A 19,084-nucleotide genomic window follows, 5' to 3' on the forward strand; every position below is an offset into this window, starting at 1 on the left:
TCTCTAATAATCTTATATTAAAATTGTAATAGTCATATATGCTAAGTCTAATAATCTTATATTAAATGGCTACTAATCTCATATTAAAATTGTAATAATCATACATATATATGCTAAGTCTAACAATCTTATATTAAATATCTAACAATCTTATATTTAATCTCTAATAATCTTATATTAAAATTGTAATAGTCATATATGCTAAGTATAACAATCTTATATTAAATCGCTACTAATCTTATATTAAATCGATAACAATCTTATATTAAAATTGTAATAATCATATATGCTAAGTCTAACAATCTAATATTAAATATCTAACAATCACTTCTTTACATCACTTGCCTGCGCGAATTCCTTCGATGGCTAGCTACCACTTCGGCTTGAGGGACGACGACGACGTCTTCTCTGCAACATTACCAGGAAAATGTATTAGTCTAAACGGGCCAAGTTACATATATAATCATATATGTATTACCAGTAAATCGTATTAGTATAAACGCGTTCATTCTCACACTTTTAGTACAAGTGCATTCACGTTCGTAAGCGTTTCGTGCACGTTCGTTCACGTTTCGTAATCATTTCGTTCACGCTCTCGTTCGCATTCGTAAGCGTTTCATTCACGTTCGTAAGCGTTTCGTTCACGCTCGTTCGCGTTCGTTAACATTTCGTTCACGTTCGTTCGCGTTCGTTAACGTTTCGTCCACGTTCATTCGCGTTCGTTAACGTTTCGTTACGTTCGTTCGCGTTCGTTAACGTTTCGTTCACGTTCGTTCAGCGTTCGTTCAAAGGTCGTCCACGTATCGTTCACGTTCGTTCACGTTCGGTCACGTTTCAATCACGTTCGGCAATGTTGGGCGCGCGCGGCAGTGGCGTGGCGGTGTGGCGGCGGCGTCGGGGCGCCGTGGGCCGGCCCGGCGGCGTGCTGGCGCGGCGGTGTGGGGGCGCGGCGGCGTGGGGCCCGGCGGCGTGCGGGCGCGGCGGCGGCGTCGGGGCCCGGCGGCGTGGGGCGCGGCGGCGGCGCGCGGCGGCGGCGGCGTGGCATAGCGAGCTCGAGGCGGTGGCGGCGGAGTCGCAGTGGCGACGGCGTGGCGTCGCGGCGGCGTGGCGTAGTGGCCCGGCGGCGTGGCGCGGCGGCGTGGCGAGCTCGAGGCGGGGGCGGCGTTCGTGGCAGTGGCGATGGCGTTGTCGGCAGCGGCCGCCGCGTCGAAGCCGGTCGTCGGCCGTGGAGAGAGAGAGAGAGATCGAGATCGAGATAGAGAGAGAGAGGCGGCGACGGCTCTCACCCAAGAGATGCGGCGGCGGCGTCTGCGGCGGAGGCGGCGAGGACCGCCAAGCGACGGCGAGAGACGACGGCGGTGTCGGCGCGGGGTTGCCCTAGGCACGGTGGCGGCGAATGAGAAGCCGAGATCGAACAATGTCTAAGTGTTGGTGGAGAAGACGAGGGCGCACCGGGAATATATATACCCCCGGATCTTTAGTCCCGGTTGTTGTTACCAACCGGGAGTAAAGATATTCTTTAGTCCCGGTTGTTCTCACCAACCGGGACTAAAGATCTTTTCTCGCTATTTCTAAATTCTTTTTAAACCCGGTTAGAGTTAGGAACCGGGACTAAAGATAATAGCAGCTGTGTCTTGAATTTCATTGCATATGTGTTTCTAAAATAGTAAATAATGCATTACAATTATTTAAAGTCGAACAATTAATGATAAAACCTTCGAAAAATTATTGTTGTATGTAGTAGAATACGTGGATATAATAAGCACATGAATGATTTAAAATTATTAAAAATTCTAATAATTATATATAATTAGCATATGCATGATATTAAATTGTTAAAAATTCTAATTAACATATGTAAATAGCACATGCATGATTTAAAATTAATACAAAATCTAATATCATATATAATTAGCATATCATGATATTAAATTGTTAAAAATTCTAATTAACATATGTAAATAGCACATGCATGATTTAAAATTAATAAAAAAAATCTAATAATCATATATAATTAGCATATCATGATATTAAATTGTTGAAAATTCTAATTAACATATGTAAATACCACATGCATGATTTTAATAAAAAATCTAATAATCATATATAACTAGCATATCATGATATTAAATTGTTGAAAATTATAATTAACATATGTAAATACCACGTGCATGATTTAAAACCTTTAAAAATTCTAATAATCATATATAACTAGCATATGGATGATTTCAATTTGATTAAAATTCTAATAATCATACATAATTAACAAAAAATCTAATAATCATATATAACTAGCATATGGATGATTTCAATTTGATAAAAATTCTAATAATCATACATATTTAACATATGCTATACAACAATTGATTTGTATGGATATTCAGTACATCCAACATAGTTTACATCGTGTATAGAACAATTACTGCAATACATCGGCGGTGACGGTTGACCGCACGTACTTTCTCCTCACTATTGTTCCTTCCTTGTGATCGCTACATGAGTAAGGGGTGTCTTCATTTGATAGGAGGATGCTAGGGTCAATCGTCACCGTGAAAGGGGGTTACCCATCAAACTGATCGTAATCCTCGTCAGTCTTGTCCTCTACTCCGACGATTTTTCTTTTTCCTGGGAGAACCACGTGGCGCTTCGGCTCGTCAGGCCCTTTGCCCTTTTTTCCTTTGCTAGACATGTCCTTGACGTAAAAAACTTGGGTTACATCATTGGCAAGGACAAAAGGTTCGTCCGAGTATCCAACCTTGTTAAGGTCAACTGTTGTCATCCCACCGTCATCAATCGTTACGCCTCCACCAGCCAACCTAACCCATTGGCACCGGAACAGAGGGACCTTGAGAGGTCCATAGTCAAGTTCCCATATATCCTCGATGGCACTGTAATACGTGCCAGTTGTACCATCGTGTCCCATGGCATCGATACGAACAGCACTGTTCTGGTTCGTGCTCTTCATGTCTTGGGCCCTCGTGTAGAATGTGTACCCATTGATTTCATATCCCTGGAATGTCGCGATCGAGCCAGATGGTCTCCTCGCCAGGAAGGCCAGTTGTTGGTTAATCGTCTCGTTACCCATGAGATGTTGTCGCAGCCACGTGGAGAAAGTATCAATGTGATGCCTAGTAATCCATGCATCAGACTTACCGATGTTTCTTGCGCGAACTAGAGCCAAGTGCTCCTCGATGTAAGGAGCCACCAATGAAGATTGTTGCAGAACCGTGAAATGGGCTTTACGGAATAAATTGTTGTCTACCGTCATTATTGCTTTCCTTCCGAGAGTCCCCTTTCCCCGTAGTCTCCCTTCATGGCGTGATTCAGGTACCCCGATTGGGCGAAGGTCTTCAATAAATTCTACGCAGAATTCAATGACCTCCTCTGTTCCATACCCCTTAGCGATGCTTGCCTCTGGACTAGCACGGTTACGAACATACTTCTTCAGAACGCCCATGTACCTCTCGAAAGGAAACATGTTGTGTAGGTACAAAGGACCGAGAATACCGATCTCTTTGACAAGGTGACAAAGCAGATGCGTCATTATATTGAAAAATGAAGGTGGAAATATCAACTCAAAGCTGACAAGACATTGCACCACATCATTCTGCAGGGCTTTTAATCTATCAGGATCGATGACCTTCTGCGAAATTGCGTTCATGAAAGCACATAGCTTTGTTATTGTTGCCCGGACATTGTCTGGGAGGATACCCCTTATTACAACTGGTAGCAGCTGTGTCATCAACACGTGACAGTCATGAGACTTTAGATTTGTGAACTTCTTCTCCTTCGTGCTTATTATTCGCTTTATATTCGTGGAGTATCCAGACGGTACCTTGATGCTCTCCAAGCATTCAAACATACTTTTCTTCTCTGCCTTGCTAAGAGTGTAGCTGGCTGGACTCAAGTAATGGCTTCCTTTCTCCTTTGGTTCCGGGTGAAGGTCACCGCGTTGTTCCATATGCTTCAGATCATTACGTGCTTCCAGTGTATCTTTCGACTTTCCATATACACCTAGGAAGCTAAGAAGGTTTACGCAAGATTCTTAGTGAGGTGAATCACGTCGATTGCGTGGCGGACGTCCAAGAATTCCCAATAGGGTAACTCCCAAAATATAGAGTTCTTTTTCCACATCGCCGCGTGACCATCTTCGCTCTCTATAGGCTGGCTACCAGGCCCCTTTCCAAACACTACTTTAAGATCTTTAACCATAGCAAACACTGTTTTCCCGCTGCGATGTTTAGGCTTTGTACAGTGGTCCTCCTTATGTTCAAAGTGCTTGCCTTTCTTCCGTACCGGGTGGTTTGCTGCAAGGAATCGACGATAACCCATGTACACAACCTTCCTACAGTGCTTAAGATACGTACTTTCTGTTTCATCCATACAGTGAGTGCAAGCTTTGTACCCCTTGTTGGACTGCCCGGATAGGTTGCTAAGTGCAGGCCAATCGTTGATGGTTATGAACAGCAGCGCTCGTAGGTTAAACTCCTCCTGTTTGTCCTCATCCCACACAGGGACACCTTCCTTCTTCCACAACAGTTTAAGATCTTCGACCAGTGGTCTTAGGTACACATCGATGTCGTTACCAGGTTGCTTTGGGCCTTGAATTATAAGCGGCATTATTATGTACTTCCTCTTCATGCATAGCCACGGGGGGAGGTTGTAGATACACATCGTAACGGGCCAAGTGCTATGGCCGCTGCTCATCTCTCCAAAAGGATTCATGCCATCCGTACTTAAACCAAACCGTATGTTTCGTGCGTCCTTTCCAAAGTCTTTAAATTTTCTGTCGATGTTTCACCACTGCGAACCATCGGCGGGGTGTCTCAGCATCCCGTCCTGTTGACGCTCTTCAGCGTGCCATCGCATCATTCTAGCATTCCCCTTGTTCCTGAACAAACGCCTTAGCCTTGGTATTATAGGGAAATACCACATCACCTTAGCAGGAATTCTCTTCTTCGTTAGCTGCCCGTCAACTTCTCCTGGATCATCTCGTCTAATCTTGTATCGTAGTGCTTTGCAAACAGGGCATGCTTCTAGGTTCTCGTACTCCTCACCACGATATAGGATACAATCATTTGGACATGCGTGAATCTTCTGAACTTCCAGTGCTAGAGGACAGACTATCTTCTTAGCCTCGTACGTTGTCTTGGGCAACTTGTTTCCCTCCGGAAGAATGTTCTTGACGAGTTTCAATAAATTACCAAATGCCTTGTCACTAACACCATTTTTTGCTTTCCATTGCAAGAACTCCAGAGTGGTATCCAACTTTTTGTGCCCCTGCTCGCAACCTGGGTACAACGATGTTATGTGGTCCTCTAACATCTTGTCCAATTTATGGGCCCCCTTTTCACTTTCGCAATCCTCCTTGGCGTCCTGCAACATCTGACCAAGATCATCCGCAACATTGTTACCATCAGCATCCCTTTCCTCCTCGCCCGTTTGATTTCCTTCAAATCCAGCGTACTGAGCAAAGTCCGGAATATTGTCGTCTTCCACTTCATCTTCTTCCATTTCAACGCCTTGCTCTCCGTGGGATGTCCAACAATTATAGTTTGGCATGAACCCCGACTCAAACAAGTGGAAATGAATAGTCCTGGATGCAGAATACTCCTTCTGATTCTTACACTTATTGCATGAAAAACAAGTAAAACCCTTTTGCCTGTTAGCTTCGGCCACTCTCAAAAAATAATGCACGCCGTCAATAAACTCTTTGGACCGCCGGTCAGCGTACATCCATTGCCGATCCATCTACATGATATGAAAAAAAATCATACACACATAATTATTCGTACAATAATGACAGTCATACAATAATTATAAAATAATTACAAACTCTTTCAACACTCACACAATAATGACATATCATTATTCATACAAATATTATGAAATATTACACCGAATAATTATATATTTACTATTTATAAAGTTTTAAACTAATATTAATGTGTTGTACTTATTTTAATTTTTCATTTTACTTTGTTTTCTATCATTCAATATTAACTTTCACTATATTTTCCTTCTCAACTATTTTATAAAACATTCTTTAGCAAATAAACTAAATTTCTATATATTCTTTCTTCTCCACACAAATTTTCTCTCTTATCAACTAACAACAAAATTTTGGAGACAAAAAAGTGTGCAAAACATAGCTCCAAATGTAATATGAAAAAAAAAACATTTTAGTATGAAGTTGCTAACCTTTTAGGCACCTCCGATTTGTATATAATCACCAAAATAAATTCACTAGAAATTTTGGCATGACCTCCCCTCTTTTTTAAAGAAATTTTGAAGCTTGCTCGGGCTGGAGGAGGAAGAAGACATATATATATATAGGGGTGGGACTTTAGGCCCGGTTGGTGTTATGAACCGGGGCTAAAGATCGCCGAGATCTTTAGTCCCGGTTGGTATTACCAACCGGGACTAAAGTTACGATCGGGACTAAAGATCCCGGGGGGGCCTGACAGGCCCTGACAGCATTTGAACCGGGACTAAAGATCAAATATGCCCGTTACCCTTTTTAATCAGGACTAAAGATCATCTTTAGTCCCGGTTTTTGTTGCAACCGGGACTATTGTGGAATTAGCCCGACCGACGAAATATGGTTTCTCCACCAGTGATCAAGTGTCAACTGAAACACTGTTGTCTTTGACTGGAGAGAGCACCTACAGTGCAGCTAAAAATTGTTCCATTCCGTATCATAAAAATTGTTTTAGGTATGTCCTAAATTAAACTTCTTCACGTTTAGAATGAGTTTTATAAAAGGCGTAGTAACGTCTATAAGATCAAATTAATAAGTTTTATTAAATACGTCTTTATAGTATATTTATTTTATATTAAAAATATTCCTTTTTTTTAAAAAAACTTGGTTATACCTTAGAGAAAAAGTTTGACTTGGGATAAACTTAAAAAAGGCTTATGGAGTAGTAATATGGAATGCAGGCAGTACCATGCAGGCAGTACCACAGTGAATAGATTAAAATCGAAGTTAGATCGATCCCATCATATGTCTAGTTCAATAAAATTAACTTAAATGTATATTTACCAAAAACACTTAAAAACAATTTTAGGTATATATATATAATGTAAGTTTTATTTATTCAGTTACGTGTACGTCTATTCTGCGGATGGATATCTAATATGCGTAAATCATGATATGAAAAAAAAATTCCAACATTTTAGCATATGCCTACAGGACCACTGAATTTTTTCGCTCTAACTAAATTGAATGTGCTTAATTTAATAATTGTAGATGCGCACATATAGATAATCTTTTCTAAAGCCATGGCTTATATAAAAACGTACGTGCTGGCGAATTGCTGGGAAGCTGGAAGCAGATATCACTCACGCAATACACCTCGTCCAACTAATTTAGCCGTATAAAATACAATTAAACAGTAGTGCCTGTGCCAACTTGCTCTAACTGTTTTATTAATTGTCAGTGCTAGCTAGCTAGGTTAATCGCGTGCGTTTGCGTGAGTATACCTAGTATATTACTTCCTCCGTTTCACAATGTAAGACTTTTTAGCATTGCACACATTTATTTAAATGATAATGAATCTAGACATATGTATGTGTTTAAATTCATTATATGTATTTAGGTAATGCTAAAAAGTTTTATATTATAAAACAGAGGAAGTATGTATTAATATAATTAAAATGAATTCTAGCTATATCTCTCGTGCTGTCGTGCACGCTTTCTCCTGATTTAGCGTGTGAAGTCAGTGGCTAACGTTTTTATTGATCCAAACACTTGCCTGACAAATCGAGAGTTGTTCTGTCAGCTGCTAAATTGATCGATCTGTTCGGGGCGCGTGGATACAAGAAGCTGGAGCCCCTCTCCTGACCTAAGATATCTATTAAAATTGTACTATAAAATTTTACAAATTAGAAGATAAAAATAAAATTATGTAAATTATATTTATTGAGCCTTAAGCTTAGAAGGATTCTGGTTCCATATTTGTTAATTAACCGAGTTCATCTCAGGGTTTGTTTTTACAATCTACTCCCTCCGTCTAAAAAAGACAAACCCTGGTTTCCGTGTACCACGTTTGACCGTTCGTCTTATTTGAAAAAAATATAAAAAAAAATAAAAAGGTAAGTCACGCATAAAGTATTAATCATGTTTTATCATCTAACAACAATAAAAATACTAATTATAAAAAACTTTCATATAAGACGGACAGTCAAATGTTGGTACGAAAATCCAGGGTTTGTTTTTTTTTTTGGGATGGATGGAGTAATTGTTATTATAATTAATTTTATTAGAAAACATAGATCAATCATATTTTTAATTAGAAAACATAAAATTTCATATGAGTAGTACTCGCTTCATTTTATATTATAAGATATTGCGATTATTTTTAATCTAACATCGAATAATTTTGATTTTTTTAGAAAAAATGTTACTATGTTATTGTAAACTTAATTTTGTATACGGAAAGAAATCAAAACATCTTAAAAAATTAAACGGAGCTAGTAGTTACCGGTTTTAAGGTTTTAAGGGTTGTATAATTCATAACTAAGGTTTCGTAGGTTTGTCATACTTTTTTTCGAGCTTGTCAAAAGTGAGGCAATCAAAATCCTGATCACACTTGAGCCAGTAAAATAAAAGATATATGCCACATTTTATAAGTCACTAACATATATATGGGACCTATATTACAGAAACGTAATATTGTCATGTTTGTGGCAACAACGCAAACACGCATGTCAAAATATCTAATCACAGATTGTTATAAAATACGGTAATGGCCAACCAGACAGTTTCTTAGTAATTAGCTTCACCGCTTATTATTGTTATGAAATAAATAGATGATCACATCTATATAAAAGATGGGATCGGTAACCGAAGGTTGCGCACAACAGTTGTGTCGTACCCCTCGCCTTCTCGGCGCTCCTTGACAACGGGCACGATGGTTCCCAACCATCACGTCTATGGTGGCCACCCATTCCTGTATAATCGCATTGATTAATAAAGTACACAACTATTCTCTCGCTCCCACAATCTCAATTCCCTATTCAACATATTATCAGAACTTCACTCTTCGCGAGAAGAAGAAGAGTAGATGGAGAAAAGAAGGTATGCGTACCTTCGATTCCTTTCTCGGCCTTCCTCGCCGCGATCGTGTTCGCCGCCTTCGCCATCTCCTCCTATTCAACAATTTTCATATAATTTGACGTGACTTTTAATAAGCCTTCAATCGTACATGGAAGCTAGTGACACGATCGACAAATCAATGCCAATTAAAAGTCCACAAATTTAGCAACTTAAATAAATAAGTATTTAATTAGGTCTATGTACACATAACATTAGAAAAATTGGCACGTCTAGGAAAGGTGACTGATGAAGATAATGCATTGTTCTTATCATTGACACGTCACCCTAATTTGGTTGTCGTAACTTCACACAAGTACACAAGTGATACATGCATTAGTTCATTACTCCCCCGTCATTTTTTTTAAATTTTTAGCTTTTAGATGTCTACTCCCTCTATCAAAAAAACCAACTTAAGAGTTAGATGGGACACAATCTAGATTCGTTGTACTATATTGTGTCACATCCAACTCCTAAGTTGGATTTTTTTTTTTACGAAGGGAGTATCTTTTTAGGTTATAGCGCCTACTAGATCTCTTAATACCATTTCATCTTTTTTTTATTTTAGCCATCAAACTATTAGTATTCTCTTCTTCTCCTAAGTTTCTCTCCCTTCTCATTTTCCCTGTGAAAATGGATGGTGTGTACTTCCCCTGTCTTATAATACATCAACATAATATCAGATAGAACATATATACTAGTATTATGAATCTGGATAAATTTGTAGCACTAGAATGTTTTCTATTTGATACAAATTGTTATATTTTTAGGATGTAGATAGTTTTATTTTAACATCTTCCTTGTAAAAAATTACATCACAAATTCTAAAAAATACATCACAGATTCCCATCACACACAAATCAAATACATCACAGGATAAATCATAAATTGTAAAAAAAAGAAAAAAAAGAAAAGCCGGCCGGCCGGCCACTGCCGCCTCCCCTCCTTCCCTCCGCGCCGGCCGGTCGCCGCAGCCGCACGGGCCCCCGTGCCGCCGCGCCGGCCGCCGCCGAGCGGCCCTTCGCCTGCCACCGGGCGATCCCCCGCGCCGCCGCGCAGGCCGCCTCCGCGCGGCCCCCCGAGCCTCCGCGCTGGCCGCCTCCGCGCGGACCCCCGCGCCGCCTCGTCGGCCGCCGTCTGCTTCGCTGTGACGAATGGAAGGAAAAAAAAAGGAAAGAGAAGGTAGGAGTTAGAGATAAGGAAGAGATAAGAAGTTGGAGAGGGAGAAAGAGATAGAGGGATGAGTTTGTTGTGTGGACGGGAAAAGAGGATCGGTAATAGGGATTATATAGTGTGTTTTTAATTTTTTTTTTCCCGGTTAGTAACATCAACCGGAACTAAAAATAGGTTTTTAGTCCCGGTTGGTGTTACTAACACTACACCATGCCCCAAGTTTGCTTACTACATATCTGTCAGGAAAGGCCCTATATGCTGCCAAATTATTTGTCAGCAAAACGTTTCCCGACAGATAAGGTCTGTCAGGCCAAGTGCTGCCGGCAAAAGTCTTTCCCGACAGATAAATCTGTGCCGACAGATAGACCGATAGTGTTGCTACATATTTACCGACAGATAGTTTTACCAACAGACAGACTTTTACCGACACTTAAGAAGATTCCCAACAGATAGCATGTCACTGTGTTATAGATTTACCGACAATTAATGTATTGATGGCAAGCACAAGAACTAACAAGCAATCAGTCAGTAATCCACACAAAAAATATACTAATTACCAATCATCCATTTTATGAACCATACCTCAAATTAAATTTGCAGCATATATATGGATGAATATCACTCCAAATTTTGCAACACGGATTATCACCTTTCAGTAAGTTACACACATGCATAACACAATATTCAACTATTCATAACTATTGTTCACAAATGCATTCTGACATATCATCATGTAACTATTGTTCACCCATCAAGTAGCAGTATTCCTATATAGCAGTTATCCATCAGCTCAAATAGCTATTACATAAGAGTTCAAGTACATAGCAATAATTACATAATTTAGATGTAACTAAGGTTCTTGTAGGTGTATTGAGGTCCCAAAAACAAAACAAATCATCTCTTTTATGGTTCTTGTAGGTTCTTGATTTTTTTTACAGCACCTCTGCTAGCCCTTTTTATGGTTGCCTGCAAAATAATGGACAGAGTAAATGAAATGAATAATCATCAGTAGTGTACAGAGTAAACATATCTAGTGTACAGAGAACCACAGAAGAATATATATAGTCCATGGCAATTAGAATAGCATAACAGATAAATTTAGTGAAGAGCAAATGGCTAATTCAAAGACCCTGTCAGAAAGAAAATTGTAGCCTGTAAAACTACCAAGAGAGCACCTTCAAAGACCCTATTGATGAGTCAGTAATCAGTACATATATGAGAAAGGAAACAATAGAACTTCTATGTTGTAAAAAAGCACAAATGCATTAAGGATCTGATTTGCAACTAGTAGAGATACTGCCTTCGGAGTTAGTAAATCTGAAAGATGTTTTAGGCTACAAGCATTGGTTATCCTTTCTAACAAAACAATACCAATTGTTCAGCTTATAAAGTGCACACTAACTATTGGGTATATATCATGATGATGGATATAGATGCAAGGCATGGCAAATTAAGTCAGAGAGGCAATATATACACAAAAACATGTTGCATCATGTACAAATTAAGTACCTGCTCGCTGGTTAGTCTTTGCTGTCTTCTTGTGTACCTTCTTTTGTAGCTGTACATTATTAACACCTGGAACATTTTCTGCTTACATATGAAAAGAGATGATAAGAACTTGATATATTCATATACCTTAATCTTATTAACGATACATGCAAATGTCGAATGAAATACCTTCACCAGCTAAGGGCATATTTCGAGGATCATTAGCATCAACACCTCCATTTTCTGCATTTGTTCGTGTCCTAGGCTATAATATTGGACCTCCAACTACTACTCCATCTGTCCCTGAGTTGTCTACAAGAAAAATTCTAAGTCAAACATTTTGCATGCATTACATGAAACAACAAATCTCAGCCATCTAATTATATGAATTGGTAAAAAAAATCAGATCATGCTTCATTAAAAACAAAGCAAAATCCTGAAACTTAATTGAACATCTAATCCTATAAATATCAGTTACTGAAATGTTTGTAATGCCGCACTTGTGACTTAGCAGTGTTAAGCTAGGAAAATTCAGAGCTAACATAGCAACTTGAGGCCAGGTCAATATTCAAGCTAACATAACATAAAAAAAATTATGTACTCCATCTAGCAGAAAGAGCAGCAACAGATGTTTTCTAGTATGCCCTTTTCAGAACTCAGGCTTCTGAAAAGTCAGAAGACAAAATTCAGGGAATGAGAAGTGATCCAAAAAGCAAAACAGATATTAATGCCTCTGTTAGGCCCAAAGGACATATAGAAACTTGTAGCCACACACAGCCTCTAACAAATAGCATGCATTTAGAATCAAAGTTCTTAATTTCGACAAATGAACAGAGCAAGGCCACACCTTATCGGTGGCACTTCCAGAATTAGCATATGCCATGAAGACCACTATGCAGACAACAACAGATGTGCTAAATTAAGCATATATAGGATTCAACATGAACTCATGGTCACAGATCAATACCAAAATGAGTTCACCGTATTTTCAACCTTAATCTTAATTAACTGCAGCCAGACTGAACTTACCTCATATATGTGTTTGCAGAGTATAAGCGGATTATGAGTTTATAACTGCAGGAATACAAACTTAGAAATGCAGAGGTGTATACATCTGCAATATGTAATTAAACACAACACCAGCGGCTGCTAGGTTTTCTCAGTTCTGGATGGTTTTATCGTTTATATTTACCAGCACACAGTTTAGACAAAAAAGCACCCATTGTACTATAAAAAACAGAGCGAAACTCTGGAACTTTACTGAATATCTAATCCTACAAATATGAGAGCAATATATTTCCGGGGCACATGCATCATGAGGTCTGTTGAACATCAAGCAGAGTGAACTAGGAGGAATCTTATGATTTACTAGTGAAGGTCATGATACTTAACCTTAGCAGCTTAAGAATCTTATGATTTGTTCTAATTCTTTATACCACAAAGGGTGCAAAAGTTTCTATGGAAAGCAGTTAGAAACAACTACAGTCCATACTAGACTGGATAGTTACATGATCCTTTTCTGAATTCTTTGATCATAAAGTATGAGTTCCAAGATACAGGACTAAACAGAGGAAACTACCCATCATATAGTATGAGTTTCTGAATTCTTTGTATCAAAACTTGAAAGGAAAGGGCCGAAGAAATCAAAGGCAAAAGGGGAAAAACTGCAAGAGAAATGCAGTCCATCAGTATTGATAATCACTACCCATTCAGCAACAACAAGCAGAGTGAACTAGGAGACCTCGTCGGCGACCGCGTCGAATGTCGTCCTGCCCCTGGACCTGCGCACGCACAAGTCCGACGCCCTCGCTTCCTCCTCCTCCTCTACCCGGCACACACCACCACCTGCAACCAACACCAACCCCAACACCCAAGTCAATCCCCCAGATCTGGACGGGCGCCCCCCAAACCCTAGCCCGTACAAACCTGGGCGGGCGCGAGGTCGACTCCGGCAGCGCGGTGGATGGGGAGAGAGGAGCGAGGTGGCGGCACGCCGCGGCGGAGGAGGAGGCCGCGCGCCGCGGCGGTGGATTTGGCGGAGGAGGCGGTGCGCGGTGGAAGGGGGAGAAATGGCGGCGCGCGGTGCGAGCCTAGGGTTTTCCTTTTTGGGGTGGATTTTCTTTTCGGCGTGGTTTTTTTTTTTGCGCGGATTTTTTTGCGCTTCTTTTTTTATTTTACTGCGCACCGATCACCTCGCTCTATCCTAACCGTGGGATCAACATCCAACGGACGAAACATTGCTGACAGATAGGTTATCATTAAGTTTTCCTGACATATAATTGGTTTCCACTCTTAATAATATTGCTGACAGTTATTTTGACCCAATAAATATTTGGAATTGCTAACATATAACATGTCTTATTACATAGTATTGCTGACATATAATTTACCAAAAGCCTTTACCAACAAATAGTCTATCAATAATTGTTTATCTTTACCGACAGATGTCTGTTGGTAATCTAGTGTCATGGTGTAGTGTTATAACCGGGACTAAAGATCCTCGAGCCCTGATACGGTCTGACATGGAATCAACCGGGACTAAAGATGAACTTTAGTCCCGGTTGGAGTTACCAATCAGGACTAAAGATGATTTTTAGTCCCGGTTGGTAACAACAACCGGGACTAAAGATCTTCCTCTTATAAACCGGGACTAAAAATTATTTTTAATTCCGGTTTTTAATGGAACCGGGACTACTGTGGATTTGGGTCGACCGACCAAAGATGGTTTCTCTACAAGTGATAATGGGAATTTTGGCACATATATATTATCAATAAGACAAAGGTAGAAGTAAACCGTCATTGTGCCTAAAAAGTAAGTTTAAGTAATTGGTAATGAGAAATTTGGCACATATATTAAGCCAAAGGATACTAGTAAAGCCGTCATTGTGCCTAAAAATCAAACTAAGTTTAATATTGAGATATTGCAAACGGTCTAGCATTTTCAGCTCAAGGACGTAATTGTTGCAAATTTCCCTCACTGCCATTCCTAATTTAGGTCATTTTTACTGTACACTTATTAAATGCCAGTTGAAATTAAGAAAGAGATAAGGCGTGGTTAAGTTATATGCGTACTTGAATTTTCCATTTACTATGAGTATACGTGTTCCTCTCATTAACGATTACACTCTTCATGAAAATTCTCTCTCTTTAGTCTTCAAATTAATTTGTCTTTCTCTTAGAGACTTTATGAAATGGGGATAATTACAGGTAGAATACATGTATAACCAATAAGACCTTAGATGGCATGTGATCAGATGTTTAGGTAGTAGGTACTGCGATTGCTTGCATAGTCATGATAAAGTACTAGAAGTTTTCAATCTTTCAGAAAGTACGAGAAATATATATATAGGTATTAAAATTTTACACTAAACCGATACACTTTAAATATGGTAATTAAAGTTATCCTAGCAAACAATTGCATAGTGATGTCTAGCAGTAGTGCAATGGTTCACATTCAATCCGTGGAAGGAGAGCACTAACCTAACCATTGAAGTTGAGGCTGGCCCCACCACCTGGACGGCATTGCTTTCATAGTCATGTTAGGACAGATAATAATTAATCCATGTAAGTCGTTGGTTTGATCCCGGATTATTTTCCATATGGACTAGCCTACAATATTAATCCTATCAAGCGTCATATGATCCCTAGTAAATTATACAATTTAAGCTAATTTATATGATATTAATAAGTACTCCCTCCGTCCCTAAACATTTGATGTCGTTGATTTTTTAAAATATATTTAACCATTCATCTTATTCAAAAACATTTGTGAAATATGTAAAACTATATGTATATATAAAAGTATATTTAACAATAAATTAAATGATAGAAAAAGAATTAATAATTACTTAATTATTTTAAATAAGACGAACGGTTAAATATGTTTTAAAAAACCAACTGCGTCAAATATTCAGGGACTGGCGAAATATATCAGTTAATAGTTAGATATAACTAATATAAATTCGCCATTATTACCACCTGATAATGGGCAGAAACTCCAACCACCGACACGCACGTACGACAAGGCTTCACCTGGACAGGCTGATCGATCATGCGCCACTTCTTGCTGCCTGCAGCCTGGCCCCACACGCACTATTTGCTTCCGTAGAGTTCTTTTTCAATTTTCAAAAATAAAAAACAAAAAGGAAACAGAGAAACCATTTTTTTTATCGTGGCAGGTAATTATATAGATATTTCGTCATCTAAAGTTGAACAAAATTAAGACTTGGCTACCGATTCCGCATATATAAATTTATGTCTTAGTATACTTTTATGTTTGTTATATTTTTTTATACTCTTCCGTCCTATAATATACTCCATCCATCTTAAAATATAAGAGATTTTAGAGGGATGGGACACTTCATATTACTACAAATCTAGACAAGCTCTTTATATATATTTATAGTACTAGAAAGTGTCTTATCCCTCAAAAATCTCTTATACTATGGGACGAAGGGAGTGCCAACTTAATACTGACATTTAATAGTACGATGAATCTGGACACCCTCCTATCTAGATCTGTTAATAAAATTCGTTATACTAAGATTTTATTCGGTATTAGATTGATATATTATGGGACGGATAAAGTATATTAAAGAAAATAAGAGGTAAAGGTGGGATAACCTCGAGCGCTCAAGATCCATTTCGGATTGGCGCAGAAATCAGCTGAAAATCAACAGAGCGTCCTTGAATTGTCGTTTTCCATCACCTCCGTTCTGTTCAGGTGATCACGTCGCCGTTTCTGTTCATGATGTGCAACCACACCATCCAGTGGATGATCAGTGATCACTTCCATGGGATCAGATGATGAGAGAACTCTGCAACTCGAGTGCGCACGCCTACTCCCTCCCTCCAAAAAAAATAAAAAAAAAAGACAAACTCTGGTTTCCGTGCTTAATGTTTAACTGTCCGTCTTATTTGAAAAAATTATGAAAAAAATTAAAAAGATAAGTCACGCATAAAATATTAATCATATTTTATCATCTAACAATAATAAAAATACGAATTATAAAAATTTCATATAAGACGGACAGTCAAAGTTGGACACGCAAACCCAGGTTTTTTTTTTTTTTTGACAGAGGGAGTATGTGAGTGGCTGTCCTGTGGAGATCGACGTGCAATTCGAACGGCAGGGATTAATCCTATGGATTTCAGGATATGAACATGTCGAAACAGAACTTTAATTTCTTTCGAGGAGTATGACTAGGCAAACACATTTTTATACGATATCTCCGTTTTTAATATACGATGCCGTTGATTTTTTAAAATATGTTTAATCATTCGTTATATTAAAAAAAATTATGTAATTACCATTTATTTTATTGTGACTTAATTTACTGTTAAATATTTTTTAAGCATGACTTAATTCTTTCATATTTAAAAAAAAATTGAATAAGATGAATATGGTTATCAAAAAATTAATGGCATCATAATAGATGTAGTACGTACTTAGTCATCGACTGTGCGTCACACTAGGACGATGTCTGATCAACGTGGTTTAATTTTTTTTCTTCTCACATATTTTTTTTATCGGTTAGTCAACATTATTTTTGGAACTACCTCTGTAACAATCGATAGAAAATTCTCCAAGAAACTGTCGGACCACGTAACTAGGATCCAGGTGAAGCATAAATTACAAAATCCAAGATAGCTCAGTGGGAAGTATGTGCGCATGCAATTGTTGGGTCAAGGGTTTGATTCCAGCAATCACAATGCGTGAAACTTTTTTCCTATGTCAAACACAAATCTCAGCATATCAAACGGCCCAAAAATTGAATGATTTAGAACAAAAATCTATCGCAAGTTAATTATAGCAGCTTCATTTTTTTTGAGCGGTTTTCTATTTTTTTTAAACGAACCACACAAGACAGCGCGAGTTTCATATATTGATAAAACAGGAGAAAAATACAATCTATAGTCCTGGAAGACCACAGACCAGAAAAAGAAAATACAACCACACCGCGCATCTACAACAAAACCCACTGCACGAGCGAAACTGAAGGTCTTCGAGACGACACCTTCGAAAAGGGTACGACACCAAAGGTGCCGCTGTCGCCTGTCCCAGAGGGCCAGGACAAGGTTTTCACATGAAGAAAGTAATTGGGAGAGACAAGAAAAGCGGCAACACCCCAAGAGGAAAAAACGGCACCCACAGGCATCGTTGTTGCCGGCCCGAAGGCAGAGCTTTCGCCCAAAATTTGTCTCTCCCAAGAACTGAACTCCTACACGCTCCGCAGCCACCACCAGCGAAAACCTTCGACGCACGGCCACCGCACCGGCGCCACGCCGCCAGTCAATCGCCATGGGGAAGCTCGAACCTCGACACACACCGGCTCCATCCACGCAGTTGGGTTGGATGGGGAGAGGGTGAGAGAGAAGAATGGATGCCCTCTCCCCCACACTAGCCTGCCCGACGTGGCCAACTTTTGCCGACAAAGTCGCCGTCGCAAGAGGACATATGTCTAGGAAGGTGAACGTCGAGAGGACCGTGGCTCCCCCTGACAGAGTAACCGCTGGCTCCGCCACGAATCCGTTGTCCGTGTCACCTCGGACCACCAGACCGCTTCGCCGGCGCCATGCCACCCTCCGCACCGTGCTGTTGACCCATCCGCCACAGTGCACCCGCCGTCCAAAACGATGCGGCACTAGAACGTCCACCGAAGCATGATGCTCTCGCCCCAAATCCGGTGGAGGGGACCGCATCTTGCCCGGGGGAAGGCAGACGCCCAGCTGTCGTGCGGCGTTGGCTGCCCACCGCAGCTTGGGCTCCGCTGCCGCCATCACCACCAGGCTCCACCGCCGCCACCACTCAGCCCCGCCACCAGCCCCCACCCCGCCGCCAGCACAGCCACCGTGCCCTGCCACCATCTCCCACCCCGCCTCCAGCACCACCGGATCTCGCGCGCGCCGCGCCATGCACGCCGTCGCCGGTCCCGCCGACCAGCTGCTGCCGCCGCCTACGCGTCTCCGTCGACTGCTGTCACCGCCCTCTCGACTCCGTCGGTCGCCGTCACCACTGCCTTCCGCCACAAACCTCCTCGGCGTCGGCCACCTCCGCCCGCCGGCCGCAGCCATCCAGGGGGACTGGATCCGCCGCCAGAGTGGCCGGATCCGTCGTCCCTCCCACCAACGGTCGCGGTCGCCGCCTCCCACGCCGCCTCCTGCCAAGAGCGGCACGCCCCTCCTGATCTGGCCGCGATAGGGCCAGATCCACCTCCGGCGGAGCCGGATCCGCCACATCCGGCCCAGATGGCGCCGGACACTGTCGCCGTCGTCCGCTTTGCTCAGGTCCCGCCGGTGCCCTAGCCGCGCTTCTCGAGAGAGGGA

The 19,084-nt window shown here is 40.7% G+C and overlaps 1 long non-coding RNA gene and 1 pseudogene across 1 annotated transcript; both read right to left on the reverse strand.

The window, feature by feature from the left end:
* Positions 1-2,419: 2,419 nt before the first annotated feature.
* On the reverse strand, positions 2,420-5,736 carry LOC107281396 (uncharacterized; annotated as a pseudogene).
* A 5,207-nt stretch (positions 5,737-10,943) lies between these two features.
* On the reverse strand, positions 10,944-13,835 carry LOC9270955 (uncharacterized). The gene is made up of 5 exons (XR_001547062.3): positions 13,685-13,835; positions 13,500-13,603; positions 11,948-12,070; positions 11,780-11,857; positions 10,944-11,236 (listed from the first exon to the last, which is right to left on the reverse strand). It is a non-coding gene; the product is annotated as an uncharacterized lncRNA (long non-coding RNA).
* Positions 13,836-19,084: the final 5,249 nt, after the last annotated feature.

Source organism: Oryza sativa, chromosome 6 (assembly GCF_034140825.1).
Source record: "Oryza sativa Japonica Group chromosome 6, ASM3414082v1".
Taxonomy (NCBI): Eukaryota; Viridiplantae; Streptophyta; class Magnoliopsida; order Poales; family Poaceae; genus Oryza; species Oryza sativa.